Source organism: Pleurodeles waltl, chromosome 4_2 (assembly GCF_031143425.1).
Source record: "Pleurodeles waltl isolate 20211129_DDA chromosome 4_2, aPleWal1.hap1.20221129, whole genome shotgun sequence".
Taxonomy (NCBI): domain Eukaryota; kingdom Metazoa; phylum Chordata; class Amphibia; order Caudata; family Salamandridae; genus Pleurodeles; species Pleurodeles waltl.
The window spans coordinates 141,463,798-141,482,165 of NC_090443.1; positions in this window are offsets into that span (position 1 = coordinate 141,463,798).

Consider the following 18,368-nt stretch of genomic DNA (forward strand, 5'->3'; position numbering starts at 1 on the left):
GGGCTGTTTCATCTGAAGGCCGATGAAAGCAATTAAAGTAATTGTTGCAACCTCACAGTGAGAGTAGAAAACAACCTGACAGTGGCCTCCAAAGGCAGGTTTAAAACATTACTGGTACTGGCAAAAAAACATATACTTAGACATTCGTGTGCACCAACTTGTGTTATACTAAGTGCAACATTTAAATATTCTACCCAAGCAAATTTACACACAGGCAGCGAGGATTTGGCCGGGACTGTATTAAATTAATGTTTGCTTTCGGTGCAAAACAAATTATTTGATTGTGTATAATATTTTGTACAACTCAACCAAGTGTATATAGTTTCCTAACTGAAATTAGACCTGTATTGTCTAATCCACTGTAATCAATAATGTATAAATTCCTAATAGTTTAGAAATATGAAAATTAAAAAAAGAACACGGAGGCACCACACAATTTTCAGTTACTTGTTGCATAAATACCATCTTGCATATTACAAACTAGCCAGCTTCTTTCTGTGGTGTTGTGGTGACAAACATATATCAAGAGCATTGTAAACAATACAAGAAAAATATGCTTTTTTCTCCTGATGTATTTATGTCAAACAAATGTCGATGGCAAGGTAACATCATAAAAATGGCTTGACGATATAGACTTCTGGATAAAGAAAATAAACAAGGGACACAAATTGAGCGCATTACGTTTTTGGTGCCAAGGAGTTCTCTTCTTTCCAACTGGCTTTCAACTCCAGGGCCTACCCCAGTACTAAATAAAAAGTGACGATTCTAGGCTTTACTGTAGATCAGGCTCAACTTGCTCAAAATAAATAAAATAATTAAAACCCCTAATTTCCAACGTTGTATGTTAATAAGTTCATCTCTTATAGGGTTTTCTGAGGCATTGCTGCTACTTTAGAGCACCAATGGCGTATTACAGACTACAACACAGGGTGCTAGGAAAGAAGACAGGATTCCAATGGGAGAGGCCCAGTGCAACATTCTTTAGTTTCTACTCCTGGGGTGCAAAAGTTCATATTGTGAAACCGTTCTGTTTTCATGCTTTTGCTAAAGTACAAGTTAATTGGGCTCCACTCTCGGGCGTGGTTTCTGGGCATTCCACAGTCTGGGACCCAGGTCCTACTTCCAAATTTCATATGTTTTCATATGACTGAAAGCTTGTTGGGTGACCAGATGTGCGGCCGATGAGCTAAGCATCCTAATGGGAGTACAGTGGGGTGGTACTTTTAAAAACATACACAAGGGTTGTGGCAGCAGATGGACCAAGCAGCACAGAGCTTTACAAAGGTTTGAGCCCTGCTGGAACATGTATTGTGGTATTTTACCATTTGAATGGATCTGCAGCATTCAACCAGCAACATCTAACAAGACTGTGTTCCTCTGAAGAGTTTTAATGAAAGTGAAAAACCATGCCGTCAGGAGAGTATCCAAGTGCAAGTGGAAATGCTCTACATATACCAAAATAAATGACCTCTGAAAATTGATCAGTATTTTACAGCAATATGAAAATTGAAAAGGGAAATCAAAGATGGAAGGATGTCATCTACTACAGTTCTATGAAGGCTCACTGAATGTCACTTTACAGACAGCACAGACCTGTGTGAAAAGTTCTGTGTAGCTTAGAGTACTATCACAATCTGTACCAATGTTTGGTGAATCAGCAGCTTTCAGCTATCTGCGCTTTTTAGAATTTTCAGAATATCCAAACTCACAGGTTTGTGGGTGTTCATCTTCTTTCTAAGGCATTTCTGCAATGGAAAACCCCAGGCCATTCGAGTAGCTTTGGCCACACCTAAAGTTACTAAATAAGGCTGCCACATTACATACGACAAAACTGCTTACAGGTGCAAATACAAAACAAGCATTTTCCTTTTTGAAGTCAAACCTAGCACCACAAACTGCTTTGGACAGAAGGCACTACACTGGGGAAAATTCTGCCGCTACTCCAATCCAACTAACTACAGCACTAGTGATCATGAACCTGGATTGCTACGAAGAAGTTCCCGTTTTCTAAATGGCAGGGTCTGGATTATACTGTGCTCCGGCATGTGGAAGTCTCGCAGTCTCTGTGCGGGCATGGCCGGTTTCTCACAGGTCAAGACTGATAGTTCAATGTCAGAAGTCGGAATTATTGCTTACGCCTACTTGCAGGTTACTTTCCTTTTACTCCCTACACCACAGACTAGAGGGTAGTTTGATGGGGTACCGTTAGATAGAAGGGTCTAGAAGATCATGATGAAAGCCCTGAGATGTTCTTAATTTAGGAGGGCAGAAACATAGCTAAATGGTCAAGAGAAGTGGTATCATAACATCACCCTATACCCATTCCTTTGTTTTCCTTCTTAATCATGTATAATAAGATAGGTTAAGATTCAATAAAACTTAAGGAGACTCATATCCTTAATACCATATTTAACCACCACGAACCTTGCTACAACGATGTATGACGGGACTGCGTCTTCCTTGGAATACATAAATCAGAGGTAGTTATCCGTTTCTTTATTCAAAAGTAAGTAGACACTTTACTCACTACAGAGCAACCCAGGACTTGTAGGTGATGGTCAATATCAGTAGAGAGGTCGTATTCAGGTAACACTGTAATAACCTCTTGCACTCCCCAACCCCCACATACATAAAACATTTATGTGAAGCCATCGAGTAATCTGGCCCTGAACCTATGTGGCCAGTTGGGCTTCTGCAGAGGCCATAACTAACTCAAGGCTGAACTGAGGCAGTTAGTTGTACATGGGTACCTCTATAGTGCTCCTAAAACGCCTCCAGACGATGCCAAAATGCTACGGCTTGAATTATCCTGGGAGCAACAAGGCGTTGCCATGCAAACAACCTTTTGAGCATGGGCATAGGAAGTGTGGGGGGTGTATCCCCCCAAAAAAGTTTGGAGTGTGGGGATGAGGGTCGGTGGGATAGGGGGACTAAAGAATTTCCCCTTTCACTTTTATGATTCGGAGGGCCATTAGTGTGTAAAAGCGCTACTTTTACTGACTGCTGTCTACATCCTGCCATCCTCAACACTGCCACCTTGAAGACGAACCCTGCAGTGTATATGAGGAAGATCAAAAGAGGGAACAGAGACCCACTCACCCTGACTCCTGCAGGCTAGAAAGAAGACACTGTGAAATGCAGTATTTACAAGGCACAATTCGCTGTCTGCCTTGCCAAGAAGTTTGGCCCGCTAAAATATGGAAAATTTGTCCTGATGTAACAGCACATTTTCAGTAGTGCCTGCACACACTTTCAGAAGCGCTTTCATTCCTTCTGGACAGCATGGGTAGATGGTCTTTCTGATTTTAAATTCCTGCTAGACCAGGACAAAGGCCGAAATTAAGGGGCCATCAGGCCTCCTTTCGTTTGCTCATTCTAGCTGGAAGCTGTATGGAGCCTCACACTTAGCTGCTATGAAGATTAAAAAAAAATTAACAAAGATTACTGTTACTTCACAGGTACCTAAGAGAGACATGTTTTTCACTTTGTTAAATCTCTGCATATAAGGGACATGTATGCACTGTAAGAATATCCGATGTGTTGGTCTGCCCCAGTATTTACACAAATAATTTAAATACCACTATTTTGCTTTATTTCTTTTATAGCACTACTCCTCCCAATGCATGGTGTCTAAGCGCTTTACATCATACATAATGAAAATGTCACTTATCCAGTGTACATCTGTTCGTGGCATTAGTCGCTGCAGATTCACATGTTGTGCATAGTCCGCCGTCTGGTGTTGGGTCGGAGTGTTACAAGTTGTTTTTGTTCAAAGAAGTCTTTTCGAGTCCCGAGACCGAGGGACTCCTCCTCCTTTGTTCCATTGCGCATGGGCGTCGACTCCATGTTAGATTGTTTTCCCCGCAGAGGGTGAGGTAGGAGTTGTGTATGTTAGTAATAGTGCCCATGCAATGGAATGAATAAGTATGTACCAACTAAGGTTTAAGTAATATATTTACAAATGTACAAATGTTGAAGATAACTTCCAAACGGCTACAGGCTCCCGGGGAGGCGGGTGGGCACATGTGAATCTGCAGCGACTAATGCCACGAACAGATGTACACTGGGTAAGTGACATTTTCAGTTCGGTGGCATGTGTAGCTGCAGATACACATGTTGTGCATAGACTAGTAAGCAGTTATCTCCCCAAAAGTGGTGGCTCAGCCTGTAGGAGTGGAAGTAGTCTGAAATAAAGTTCTTAGTACGGCTTGACCTACTGTGGCTTGTTGTGCGGATAGCACGTCTACACAGTAGTGCTTAGTAAATGTGTGAGGCGTAGACCATGTGGCTGCCTTACATATCTCGTTCATTGGAATGTTTCCTAGGAAGGCCATGGTAGCGCCTTTCTTTCTGGTTGAATGTGCCCTTGGTGTAATGGGCAGTTCTCTCTTTGCTTTAAGGTAGCAGGTTTGGATGCACTTAACTATCCATCTGGCTATACCCTGTTTTGATATTGGGTTTCCTGTATGAGGTTTTTGAAATGCAATAAACAGTTGTTTTGTTTTCCTAATTTCTTTTGTTCTGTCAATGTAGTACATTAGTGCTCTTCTGATGTCTAATGTATGTAGTGCCCTTTCAGCTTCTGAGTCTGGCTGTGGGAAGAACACTGGTAGTTCTACCGTTTGATTTAAGTGGAACGGCGAAATAACTTTTGGTAAAAATTTTGGATTGGTTCTTAGGACTACTTTATTTTTGTGTATTTGAATAAAAGGTTCTTGTATAGTAAACGCCTGAATTTCACTTACTCTTCTTAGAGATGTGATGGCAATGAGAAATGCAACCTTCCACGTTAAGAATTGCATTTCGCATGAGTGCATGGGTTCAAAAGGTGGGCCCATGAGTCTTGTTAAGACGATGTTGAGGTTCCATGAAGGAACAGGTGGTGTTCTTGGTGGTATAATTCTTTTTAGGCCTTCCATAAACGCTTTAATGACAGGTATCCTAAATAGTGAAGTTGAATGGGTAATCTGCAGGTATGCAGATATTGCTGCGAGGTGTATCTTTATGGAAGAAAAGGCTAGATTTGATTTCTGTAAATGTAGTAAGTATCCCACTACATCCTTTGGAGATGCATGTAATGGTTGAACTTGATTATTATGGCAGTAGCAAACAAATCTTTTCCATTTGCTTGCATAGCAGTGTCTAGTGGATGGTCTTCTAGCTAGTTTTATGACTTCCATACATTCTTGGGTGAGGTTTAAATGTCCGAATTCTAGGATCTCAGGAGCCAGATTGCTAGATTCAGCGATGCTGGGTTTGGATGCCTGATATGTTGTTTGTGTTGTGTTAACAGATCTGGTCTGTTGGGCAACCTGACATGGGGTACTACTGACAGGTCTAGTAGTGTAGTGTACCAAGGTTGTCTTGCCCATGTTGGTGCTATTAGTATGAGTTTGAGTTTGTTTTGACTCAATTTGTTTACTAGATATGGAAGGAGAGGGAGAGGGGGAAAAGCGTATGCAAATATCCCTGACCAGTTCATCCATAGAGCATTGCCTTGAGACTGCCTGTGTGGGTACCTGGATGCAAAGTTTTGGCATTTTGCGTTCTCCTTTGTTGCAAATAGGTCTATTTGAGGTGTCCCCCAAATTTGGAAGTAAGTGTTTAGAATTTGGGGGTGAATCTCCCATTCGTGGACCTGTTGGTGATCTCGAGAGAGATTGTCTGCTAGTTGATTTTGGATCCCTGGAATAAATTGTGCTATTAGGCGAATGTGGTTGTGAATTGCCCATTGCCATATCTTTTGTGCCAGGAGGCACAGCTGTATCGAGTGTGTTCCCCCCTGTTTGTTTAGATAATACATTGTTGTCATGTTGTCTGTTTTGACAAGAATGTATTTGTGGGTTATGATGGGTTGAAATGCTTTCAACGCTAGGAATACTGCTAACAATTCGAGGTGATTTATATGCAGTTTTGTTTGATGTACGTCCCATTGTCCTTGGATGCTGTGTTGATTGAGGTGTGCTCCCCACCCTGTCATGGAAGCATCTGTTGTTATCACGTATTGCGGCACTGGGTCTTGGAAAGGCCGCCCTTTGTTTAAATTTATACTGTTCCACCATAGAAGCAAGATGTATGTTTGGCGGTCTATCAACACCAGATCTAGAAGGTGACCCTGTGCATGTGACCACTGTGATGCTAGGCACTGTTGTAAGGGCCTCATGTGCAGTCTTGCGTTTGGGACAATGGCTATGCATGAGGACATCATGCCTAGGAGTTTTAATACCGTCTTTGCCTGTATCTTTTGTGTTGGATACATGGCTTGTATAACCTTGTGAAAATTTTGAACCCTTTGTGGACTTGGAGTGGCTATTCCCTTTGTTGTGTTGATTGTCGCTCCTAAGTATTGCTGTGTTTTGCACGGCAGAATGCGAGATTTTGTGTAGTTGATGGAGAAACCGAGTTTGTAGAGGGTTTGTATGACATAATCTGTGTGTTGTGAACACTTTGTTAGGGAGTTGGTCTTGATTAGCCAATCGTCTAGGTACGGGAATACGTGTATTTGCTGCCTTCTGATGTGTGCAGCTACTACTGCTAGGCATTTTGTGAATACTCTTGGTGCGGTTGTTATACCGAACGGCAACACTTTGAATTGGTAATGTATTCCCTTGAATACAAACCTTAGGTATTTCCTGTGCGAGGGATGTATCAGTATGTGGAAATACGCGTCCTTAAGATCTAAGGTTGTCATGTAGTCTTGTTGCTTTAGCAGTGGTAACACGTCTTGTAGCGTGACCACGTGAAAGTGTTCTGATTTGATGTAGGTGTTTAGTGTTCTGAGATCTAGGATTGGTCTCAGTGTTTTGTCCTTTTTTGGTATTAGAAAGTACAGTGAGTAAACTCCTGTGTTTACTTGTGTACATGGTACCAATTCTATTGCGTCCTTTTGTAGTAATGCTTGAACTTCTAGTTCTAGAAGGTCTAGATGTTGTTTTGACATATTCTGTGTTTTTGGTGGGACATTTGGAGGGAGTTGGAGAAATTCTATGCAATAACCATGTCGGATAATTGCTAAGACCCAAGTGTCTGTTGTTATCTCCTCCCAGGATTTGTAAAACTGACTCAGTCTTCCCCCCACTGGTGTTGTGTGAAGGGGTTGAGTGACTTGTGAGTCACCGTTTGGTTGTAGGGGTTTTTGGACTTTGAAATTTTCCCCGGTTTCTAGGGAATTGTCCTCCTCTGTACTGGCCCCGAAAGCCTCCCCTTTGGTACTGTCCCTGGTAGGTAGACGGTGTTGATTGCGAGGTGCTGGCTTGTGTGGCTTGACCCCGAAACCCCCCTCGGAAAGTTGTTTTGCGGAAGGTGCCGAAAGTGCCTCTGCCCTGCGGGGAATAGAGTGCGCCGATGGCCTTGGCTGGGTCAGTGTCCTTTTTCAATTTCTCAATTGCCGTGTCCACTTCGGGTCCAAACAATTGCTGTTCATTGAACGGCATATTGAGCACCGCTTGCTGTATTTCCGGTTTAAAGCAAGATGTGCGCAACCATGCGTGCCTTCTTATGGTTACTGCGGTATTTATTGTTCTTGCAGCTGTGTCCGCTGCGTCCATAGAGGAGCGTATTTGGTTATTGGAGATGTTTTGTCCCTCCTCAACCACTTGTTTTGCCCGTTTTTGAAATTCTTTGGGCAGATGCTCGATGAGATGCTGCATCTCGTCCCAATGGGCTCTATCATATCGCGCTAGGAGCGCCTGAGAGTTCGCGATGCACCACTGGTTTGCAGCTTGTACTGCGACCCTTTTCCCAGCTGCGTCGAACTTGCGGCTCTCTTTATCCGGAGGTGGTGCCTCGCCTGATGTGTGCGAGTTGGCTCTCTTGCGAGCTGCCCCTACCACAACTGAATCTGGTGGCAGTTGTGAGGTGATAAAAGCAGGGTCCGTGGGCGGTGCTTTATATTTTTTCTCCACCCTTGGAGTTATCGCTCTACTCTTGACTGGTTCTTTGAAGATCTGCTTTGCGTGCCTTAGCATTCCTGGAAGCATAGGCAGGCTTTGGTAGGTGCTATGGGTGGAGGAGAGGGTGTTGAAAAGGAAGTCATCCTCGACAGGTTCTGCGTGTAACAACACGTTATGGAACTCTGCTGTCCTAGCTACCACCTGTGCATACGCTGTGCTGTCCTCAGGTGGCGAGGGCTTGGTAGGGTACGACTCAGGACTATTGTCTGATACTGGGGCGTCGTATAGGTCCCAAGCGTCTTGGTCATCTTGGCTCATGGTGGTATGAGCTGGTGAATGTGACGGAGTCTGTGCCGGTGATGTGTGAGTTACAGGTGGAGGAGAGGGTGGCGGAGTTACCTTCTTCACCATTTTTTGTGGTGTTTGTTCTTGAGTTTGGAACTCGAGTCTCCTTTTTCTCCTGATTGGGGTAAGAATGCTGATTTTCCCTGTCCCACTTTGTATGAAGATCCGCTTTTGTGTGTGGTCTACATCAGTGGTCTGTAACTCTTCTTCAAATCTGTGTTTGCGCATTTGAGAGGACAGTGATTTTTCCTCTGTATATGAGCTGGCAGTTGGTTCGGTTGCTGGTCGTTTTGGCACCGAAACTGTGTCTCTGCTTGTTTTCGGCTCCAAGGCGATTTTTTTCTTTTTCGGCGTCGAGCTTTCTCGGCGTCGATCTTCCTCGGTGCCGCTGTCTCTGCGCCGAGCAGCTTCGGTTCCGCTGTCTCGGCGTCGATCTTTGTCGGCCCGAGATTGCTGCGTGCCTGTGTCTCGACCCGAGTCGGACGATCTCGGCACCAGTTCGGCCTTTTTCGGTGCCGATGGATGGTCACCTACTTTATGGGTTGAGCCATGGCCTGTTGGCAGTGGCGTCCCCTGGGCCTTGTCTGTTTTCTTGTGTGGTGCTTGCTTCGACGTCTTACTCACGGTTTCTTCGACGTCGAATTCCTCCGAGTCCGATTCATGGATGGAGAAGGCTTCCTCTTCTTCTCCTTGTCCCTCGAACTCTCGGTGTCCTGTCGGCGTGGACGCCATCTGCAATCTTCTGGCTCGCCGGTCACGGAGCGTTTTTCGGGACCGAAACGCACGACAGGCCTCACACGTTTCTTCCTTGTGCTCGGGTGACAGGCACACTCCACTATAAGACAACGTATAATGCTCAATGACCTCCTATTCAACACGCTACACCCCTCCACGTTACTTTAATCCACTCTATGCCACTCCACTCTTCTTTATGCCGCTCTACTTTATGACACTCTACTCTACGACACTACTCCACTATACGACACTTTACTCACTCCTCAACACTCTATGCAACACCAATTGACGGCACTCTATGACACGTCATTCTCCTTTATGCCATTATAGCCATGCTTAACAGTAGGCATGATAGTTTACAACATGGCTAAAACACATTGGCAAAGCCAAAAGCTCTGCATGGGTGAGACATATTGGCTTTGCCAATGCTTGTTTATGAAGTATGGAACTTCGTGGTGAGTTGAAGTATCCTTATCATCTACAGCAGGGAGTACAATAACCCATATTATACATGGTGACACAATCAACTTCCCCACAAACTACTTAAAATCTTATTGCGGTTACCAACCTCTAGTCTGAGGTCCTCCAGGGGTCCGTGACACATTCAAAGGGGATTCACAGGCCTGACCCAGCTCGAAGGCACTTCTCCAGCTGGGGCCTCTAGGAACACATGCTTTTTTATATTTATTACTTCCTTTGTGCAGCAGTTTTAAAAGAACTGCAAAGTTCCTTGTACATCCAGCAGCTATCCGGCAAAAATAGATGCGTCAAGATAACAGTCTACGTCAGTACCTGATACTCGGATTGATTTACCTGCTGGAGAGAGATGGGAGTTTTATCTAGTGGCAGTTTTGACTCATCTAAGCTAGTGCAGATGGTTAATATGCCTGCTGCAAGGAACATGTACCATGCAAAGAACAGAATTTTATGTGCATAGCACAGTGGGTTACTACTTCTATCACAGAGATTATTTTGTTACAGTGCAGTTCATAAATTACAATCATAATCTAGCACAGTAAGCTATGAACTGCCATCAAAGAGCTGCATGCAAACTGCATGGCACTACTTAGACAGTTATATATATTTTCCCCATTCTTTCATTTTCCTTATACTGCTAAAAATGGTTTGGTAGTGTAGACATATATTATTATTAAAGTCAATACTAACCACTGTGTTATGTTTTGAATCCTGAGTTTGTGCTTCTCCAGACCAGGCACTATTAGAAAATGGCTACCAGTGTGGATGACATGTGAATCCTACACCTTGTAGTCCCCTGTAAAGTGCTCCGACACCCTACACTGCTATGACAGGTGCTATAAAACAAATGAATTACACGTGACAGAGAGGCTGTGGAGAGATGAGAGGCCCTTATGGTTTTACTTATATTCCCCACCACATATTTATGTGAAAAAAAGCATTGTCAGATCTTATGTACCTACAAAATAAAAAACAGTGAAATCGCTTGGGAAATATAGAATCTGACCTGAGGATTCAGCTTTCCTAAATAAGCTGAAACATTGAAAAGTTAGTCTCCTGAGACGCAGCGCCAAAACTTCCCATTAACATTTTTTGATTTTTGCATATTTTTTCAATATAAAATAATTACATCTTTAGTAATTAGAGTATTTGTTTGGTGTGAACTTGTACAGGGATTACAGGATCCTATGTATTAGCCTGTAACACCAAGAGTTTCTTCAGTGTAAATGCTCCCAGTTTTGACTGATGTGTAGCTGAGCTGTTGAAGATCGCACAGATGAGTAGAAGAGTTATTAGAACTACGATTTCAGAGTACAGTTTACAATTATTGTACCTGATCGCTTTTGAGATCTCCAGTGTGGTTTCAATTTGCATGAGGCAAGGGGCATGATTGGTGCAGGGCACAGATTTTGTTCTTTTTGTCCCTCCTACCTTTATTTGCTTGGTGCATGAAGATGAAAGGTTAATAAACATGTTTTGGTCTAAATACTTTGTAATAGTAAATAACAATAAAACATACTTTCAAAATGTGACAACATGCCTACCTTTCTCCCTGTTTCACGTCCAAACTATATGACTGTGTATGTTTATCGGAGTCTGCATGTCGCAAACAATGGGTGATTTGTATAGGGTCAATTGAAAAGTCCCCACGGCTGTCGCTGTCCCCCCCAGAAATGTATTGTCGCCTAAGCCCCCGCTCTTCAGACCTTTAGGTTGGCTCATTGTGGAGACCAGGATCTCCTTCACAGTTGTGTTTGGCTTTAGTCCCCTATTTCTGAAGGAACCAAGTGAGTTAATGGCGTCCTATCTCTCTGCTCTTTAACCTGGTCCTAACGATTGTGCACAGGCTCCAGGGATCGGACTAAGGAGCCATACTTTCTCTGTTTTAGCCCCCTCTCCTTAAAAAACGTCTCCCCTCTTTCTAAGGAAAATTATTTTTTCCGTAAACTGTTTGAACATGGTTCTTTTCTCCATAACTGGCAGAATAAATGTGTTCAAAGTATTCTGCTTTACCCTTTGAGCTCCACGAACACCTTTAGTGGTGTACACGCGCTCCAAACATGACCATTAAAATAGTATTATATTTGTAAACAGTGTAAACCTACGCACAATTGTCCTGCAAAAGAAAACAATGCAATTCGCCGACAGTGCAAAGAAAAAAACGGAGTTACTTTTTAGGGGGGCGAATGGGCTTGGGGTGCAAGTCTACTGCTCACTCTTGTGCTGTTTAGCCTGGGCTCTAAGCTATTTAAATTCTGAAGGCTGGCTATACACGAGGCACGAAGGAAGGACCCAGAACGCAAGAATACGTGTTAGCTTATATCAAGCTGGCTTAACACCTATACCACTGCAAGCAGGGATATCTCTCCATAGCAAGCCCTGGGTGAGTGACTTAAAAAAGATGAACGTATAACTGTGTGCCATTGTAATGAAAAAGCGCATCTATTTCTAGCCAAGCAAAGTTCTGTCCTTGAAAATAGAGTACAAATACCACCCAATGGCCAAAACCAGAACTACAGCTGTCCAGAATTCTGAAGCGAAAATAAAGCTCGAGTAAGAACGACACGCTATTTATTCATCTCTGTGAATTAGGCACTGGAAAAGACAGTCTCCCCTTTACCCCATATTTGTGGTATATGTGGCATGACCAGTCCAAGTCCCTCTATACTCGTGAGCATAAAGGAACCAGGGGAGCAGGTTTTGACCAAGCACGACTGCCTAGCCAAACAAGCTTCGGGGCAAACCTTACCAAACTGAGTTTGTGGAGAGACTAATCTGACTGACATTGTTGATCATTAAAGTCTTCTTGAAAGAATTACTCAAGTAGGACTCGAAGGCACTATTTTTAATTGCCTTTCTTCCTTTTTAGAAGGTAGATCTTCCAGGTTTTGGACAGGTCGTCTTCTTTCCTTTAGCTGATGTGGGGTTCTGCAGGGCACTTCTCTAAGCCCTACTCTTTTTAACATTTATATGTCCCCCTTGGCTAAAATTGTGGAGCCCTACGGACTCTCTCTGATATTTTATGCTGCTGATACTCAGCTGGTTTATTCTTTTAGCACCAATGTAAACTCTGATCAAGAAGCGCTACTATCTTACTGACATCGCTAATTGGATGTCAGACAGTAAGCTCAAGCTAAATGATGAAAAAAACTGAAGTAATGTTGGTTGGCAACTTTCCCCTACTTAAATCTCCCATCTCCCATCTCAATCTCAATTCCAGAAGAATTGAAAAGATGCCCCCCCCACCCCAAAAGGATACTATAAAAAAAACCTAGGAGTATGGCTGGATTCCCGTCTATCGATGGAACAGCATGCAAAAAAATTAGCGACCTATTGCTTCAATCTCATAAGAATGCTCAGACATTTTTTTAAATCTCTCCCTTTTCTTGCCAGAAGTCTTACTATTCAGGTTCTTATATTATCCCGCCTAGACTATGGGAATGTTCTGTTCCTGAGCTCTCCCATCTGTGTAGTAAGGAGATTGCAGATAGTGCAGAATGCAGCAGCCCGGCTACTCATGGCCATTCCCAGAACTGCATCAGCCAAACCAGCCTTAGCCTCTCTTCACTGGCTTCCCATTCATTAAAGGATTAATTTCAAAGCTTTATGTATGGTACAGCAAGCTCTTTATGATAGGGGACCTTTGCTTATCAAGGGTATGATTAAACCTTACACTCCCAAGAGATCCCTCAGAGCTTCATCCACTGCTCTAATTAACACCTGTTGAGCTAAAAAAACAAGATGGGGAGGCAGGTCCTTCACATTCAAAGCAGCTAAGTAAGCTATTGAACTCCCTCCCCTTATCATTTTGGACAGACATTTCCGAACTCTCTTTTCGAGGTAAACTCAAGACTCTACTTTTCCCAGCATAAATTTCCACGGTTATGCCTTCCTCTTCTTTCAGCGCGGGGGAGGCCTTCGGGTAGCCATGCGCTTTATAAATCTATTAAACTAAACTAAACATCCACACAGGAGGCCTGCTTAAGGACCCACTCTGGTAAGCCATTTAAGTCACATTGGCTCTGATCACCTGCACGCGGACGTGACCTTAGGCAGAACAACATTTGGAAGACGATAATCAGGCAACAAACGCTTCATATTCCTTCAGATTGTACTTTTCAGCACCGTGAAAAAACACACTGGGTCCAAAACTGCAAAGAGTCCCCTCAACCTTAGACAAAGCAGATGAAAACATAGGCACTTAGATTTCCTAGTTGATGTTGACGCAAAAGGACTTTATGAACAGAGTGTAGCCCCGTGAAAAATGCACGTTCCTGAACAGGAAGGTGTCTAAACTTTACTGACTCAGCAGGCTGAAATGGAGACTCGAGGGAGGAGCCAGCTGGAATCCAGGATGGCATGCTTCTCGACCAATATAAGTTCGGTGTTCCACACTTAACCTCCAGGGGAACTCGCTCATCACCCTTTAGCACCTCTGCAGGATTGGGTGCATCACTATACCGTCTTCTGCCCGCTATAATTATCAAATGTAATAAGAGAAGAAATAGATTTCTTCACCCTCAGGGGGACCGCATCAAGATACACTAAGGTGGGCACTGTAGAGGAGAATCCCAAGGGGATGCAAACTGCCTGGAAGTCAGCAGGCCCCCCTGATCAATTCAGACCCTGCACAGTAACCTGGCTAGCAAAATTACTAGGATGTCTACAGCTATGCGTAGCACTGCAAAGTTGGGGCCCTTAAAGGGCAGAATGCTATTATTTTTAGTTATGTTGATTAGTATAGCGCACTTACCACCCGAGAGGGTAGCCAGGCGCTTGGGCAATGTGTGTGTTCCCACGGTGCTTATATGAAGAGACAGGTGTTCAGCTTCTTGTAGAACTCAAGAAGTGAGGAGGAGGAGGCTTTGATGTATTGAAGGAGGTCGTTCCATCTCTTGGGTGCGATGGAGCAGAATTAGCGACCTCTAGTTTTTTGCTTTTATGAATATGGGGATTGTGTGCGAGTAAGTGATGCAGACTGTAGGTGTCTGGTGGGTTGGTGAAAGTGTGTGTGGTTGTTCAAGTATTTCGGTCCAGTGTTGTATAGGGCTTTGATTGTGTGCATGAGAATTTTAAACAAGCTGAGCTTGTGAATGGAGAGCCAGTGAAGCATCCTGAGGTGTGGTGTGATGTGTGTGCAGCATGGGATGTTGACTGTGAGTCAAAGCTGCATTCTGGATGGTCTGAGGTCTGCGTCCGAGTTGGCTGGAGATTCCAGTGTAGAAAGTGCTGCTGTAGTCCTGCCTGCTGGTGATGAGTGCTTGTGGTACGGTACGTTTGATGCTCAAAGGCAACCATTTGAAGATCTTTCACAGCATATATAGGATGTGGAAGCAGGAGAAGCACAGTGCATGGACTTGAGCCATTATGATAAGCTTGTCAAGGATAATCCCTAGATTTCTCACATGGTCAGTGGGTGTTGGTCCCAGCTACGACAGCCAAGAGGTGGAATCTCATGGACAGGTCTTGTTGCTCAAGACAATTATTTCCATCTTGTCAGAGTCGAGCTTCAGTCAGTTGGTTCGCATCCAGTCTGCTACCACTGTCATGCAGTTGGTTCTGCTGGTCTTGGTCTTGCTGTCTGGGACTAGATGAGTTGGGTGTCATCAGTGTAGGAGATGACAGTGATGTCTTGTGATCAGATGATGTTGGCAAGTAGCGTCATGTAAATGTTGAAAATGATGGGGCTCAGGGACAAACCCTTTGGGACACTACTTATCAGTTTCTTGGCCTCTAATGTAAAGGATGGCAGCCTGACACTCTGGGTTCTTCCTGTGTGGAAGGAACAGAGCCATTTGAGAGCAGATTCTTGTATGCTAATCTTGTGGAGTCTTCTTATGAGGGTGTTGTGGGAGACAGTGTAGAAGGCCACAGAGAGATCAAGCAGGATGAGGGCCGCTGTTCTCCTCCGTCCAGTATGTTTTGAATGTTGTTGGTGACTGAGATGAGTGCTGTTTTGGTGTTGTGGTCCTTTCTGAATCATGATTGTGTGTTGTCTAGAAGATGGTGAAGTTTGAGGTGGGTTGAGAGATGCTTGTTAATGACCTTCTTAATCACTTTGACTGGAAAGGGAAGCAGGGAGATGGTTTGGAAGTTAATTTGTTTCAGGTCAGCTGTGAGCTTCTTGTGGGGGAGGTTTCCATTAATTTTAAAAAGTGTGGGACATGATGGAGGGGGTCGATGATGTGGGTCAATGTGGTGCTGACTGGTGATGTTTGCAGGCTGCAGATGTGTTGGTGGCATGGGACCGCTGGGGCCCCTGAGTTGACAGTCTGCATGATTGCCTCTGTGTCATTTCTGGTGAAGGTTGTCAATTCGGTCAGGTGGTCATCTTGGTTGGTGGTGGGTAGGTTAGCAATGGATTCTCTGGTGTTAGGTTGGTATCTGAAGTTGCTGTAGGCATTTGAAATTATCCTGCAAAGAAGTTGGATAGGTTGCCACAGAGTAGTTAGAAGTCAGCAATGTTGCTGAGACGGAGGGCAAGGTGTAAAAAGCACGTCAGAGTTTAGTATTTGATGTAGTGTTCGTACTATCTGTATCTGTTCAGGTAAAGTTAGGAATCTGTATTCTGACATCATTAAGAAATACTATGTTGTACTTACCTTGTTTACATTTGTATTCAGCTCCATCTTCTGGAGCTTGGGACTGTCTGGTCCAAGATGTTTGTCAGGTGCTTCCGATCACCAAGCTGGCTGGTGCTCTTTGGTTGTGGTTTCCCGATTTTGACACTAAACATAATATAATAACTTGTGTGGCAATATGGATTCAATAGAGGGCAATGGGAAAGAGCTCAGTTCTGCGATGGAAGTCCGGGAGGTGCTTTAGTTCAGAGAAAATGATGTGGCAGCTATCATAAAGCTTGATGATTGGCTGGAAATGCCATATAAACTGCAAAGGGGGACACATCTGTGAATCCAGGGTGTACCTGCAGAAGTATCTCCAGAGGCTTTTCAGGCAGGCTAAAGTAGGATCCGGGTTGGCTGAAATACCAGAAATTTCACAGGAAAAAGTGACCATGATGGGGAATGCTTTGGTGAATATTTTCAGGCTTAACCCTAATTTGAAGAAACTGAATGTCTGTAATATTTTACGGCTGGCGGAGTACATGGTGAACTGGAGAGACCAAATTGTTAGAAAGGGTACCAGACGTAAAGATGTGAAGCCACCGCTGTTTTTATCTGATCTGCACCTGTCTGTGCAGACATGGAAGAGGGACACGTTTAGTACTAAATAGGACCTGTAAATGAATGGTTTTACTGCTTCGCTGAGTTTCCCCTTAAAACTAAGAGTAGAACACAAACAGAAGAAAAACCTAATATGTCAGGTGGATTTAAATTGTGACGGCAGCTAACAGGTTCTGGACTATGGCTAATAAGTTCAAGGTGGAGCTCTGAAGATTTAGAGATGTGTGAGGGTGGTGGGTGTGAGTAGCTTCTTAAGTGGAGCAAGCCAAAGATGTATTCCCTGTCAAGGGGTCTAGGAGCAGTTACACTTGTAGGGGGAGTTCATATTTTCTTCTGCACTCCGTTCTCTCGTCCCCAGTTAGACTCTGGAAAACAGTGTTTGCTGAAGTGTTATGTCCAGGGGAGGAACACCAAGTTTAAATTAAAACCACTGTTTATCTTCTTTACGGCTATGTGCTACTCCACTGGCCCTGAGGGGCTATAGACGTTATATGCTTTAGTTGTGTCTAACAGAGTTAATCTTACAAAAATAGTTTACAAAGACATCAGTTGAAAAGGTGATTAGAGGCAAATGATTCTAAGGCATTGAAGGCATGTACACTTAGCAGAACAGTCATATCCCAAACAGTGCATATAAACTAGTTAAACACACTTCACAGACCCTCCAAATGCAACCCACCTACTTACGTCTGAAGGGGAAAAACATTTCATCTGTATTCCTGTGCGCATCCACAACTACCAAAAAGATCCTACAGGAATCCAGCTGAATACAAGACTTTCTCACAAGGCTAAGAAGAGAGGATCTCTGTCCAAAGCACTGGGAAACACTGACTTTTTCTAAAACTAGTTTCAAGTTGCAGTAACATGGCTATGCACTGCATCTTCCAAGAAAACTTCCTGGCTCTCATCAAGTATTCCCAGCTGTTATGGAAGAGGCCAAGCTGCCCCTAAACCAACTCCTCAGACATGCGGTGCTAAGCTTGGGCCTGTTGCTGAAAGACATCCATTCACAACCCTCTGTGGTCCCAAGTTCACCAAGCCATGCCTCTCATGGCACTGTCTGCATTATCACGATTCCAGGAGGAGCTCAACAACTACAAGGAAAAGAGTGTTATGTCTGCCAACCTACTTGTAAACTCCTTGAGAGAGGGAGGACAATAGATTTTCCAGAAGCCTACCTCATCCCTCAATTCAGTAGCTGCAACCCACCACAATGGAAACTACCTTCCACTAATTAAGGCAACAGGAGGCATTCCGATAGCAGCTTTTTCTAACAGTTAATGAACTTGGATTATCTGTTGAGGTTACCAAAGCAGTTCCTTTATAAAGGCAAAAGCCCACATAGACCATTGAATGATTGTGCTTGAGGACAACAGTAAATACAAAGGGTTCTGGAACAGAACTTCTACTGTCGAATTTGACCTAAAGCATAATTTGACAAATGTTCTTGGCCATAGTAAGAACATTCTCTGGAAACAAATTAGCAGATTGGCCCTCTGACACTGTCACTAGATAACAGGATAGTGTTGCCACAGTTTAAGCCCCAAGGAGACCATGGTGCCATGACAAGGTCAAGGGAAACCCTGATCTTTTGTATGTATTCCTATAGCTCATCCTCCTTCAAATGACTTCTCTATATGTCCCCATATTCCATACTAAACCCATTCATTAGTCTTTGTAGTGTTCATGGTCATCATTGTGTCCAGGTCAAGAAGGACATCTATCAGAAGCTTAA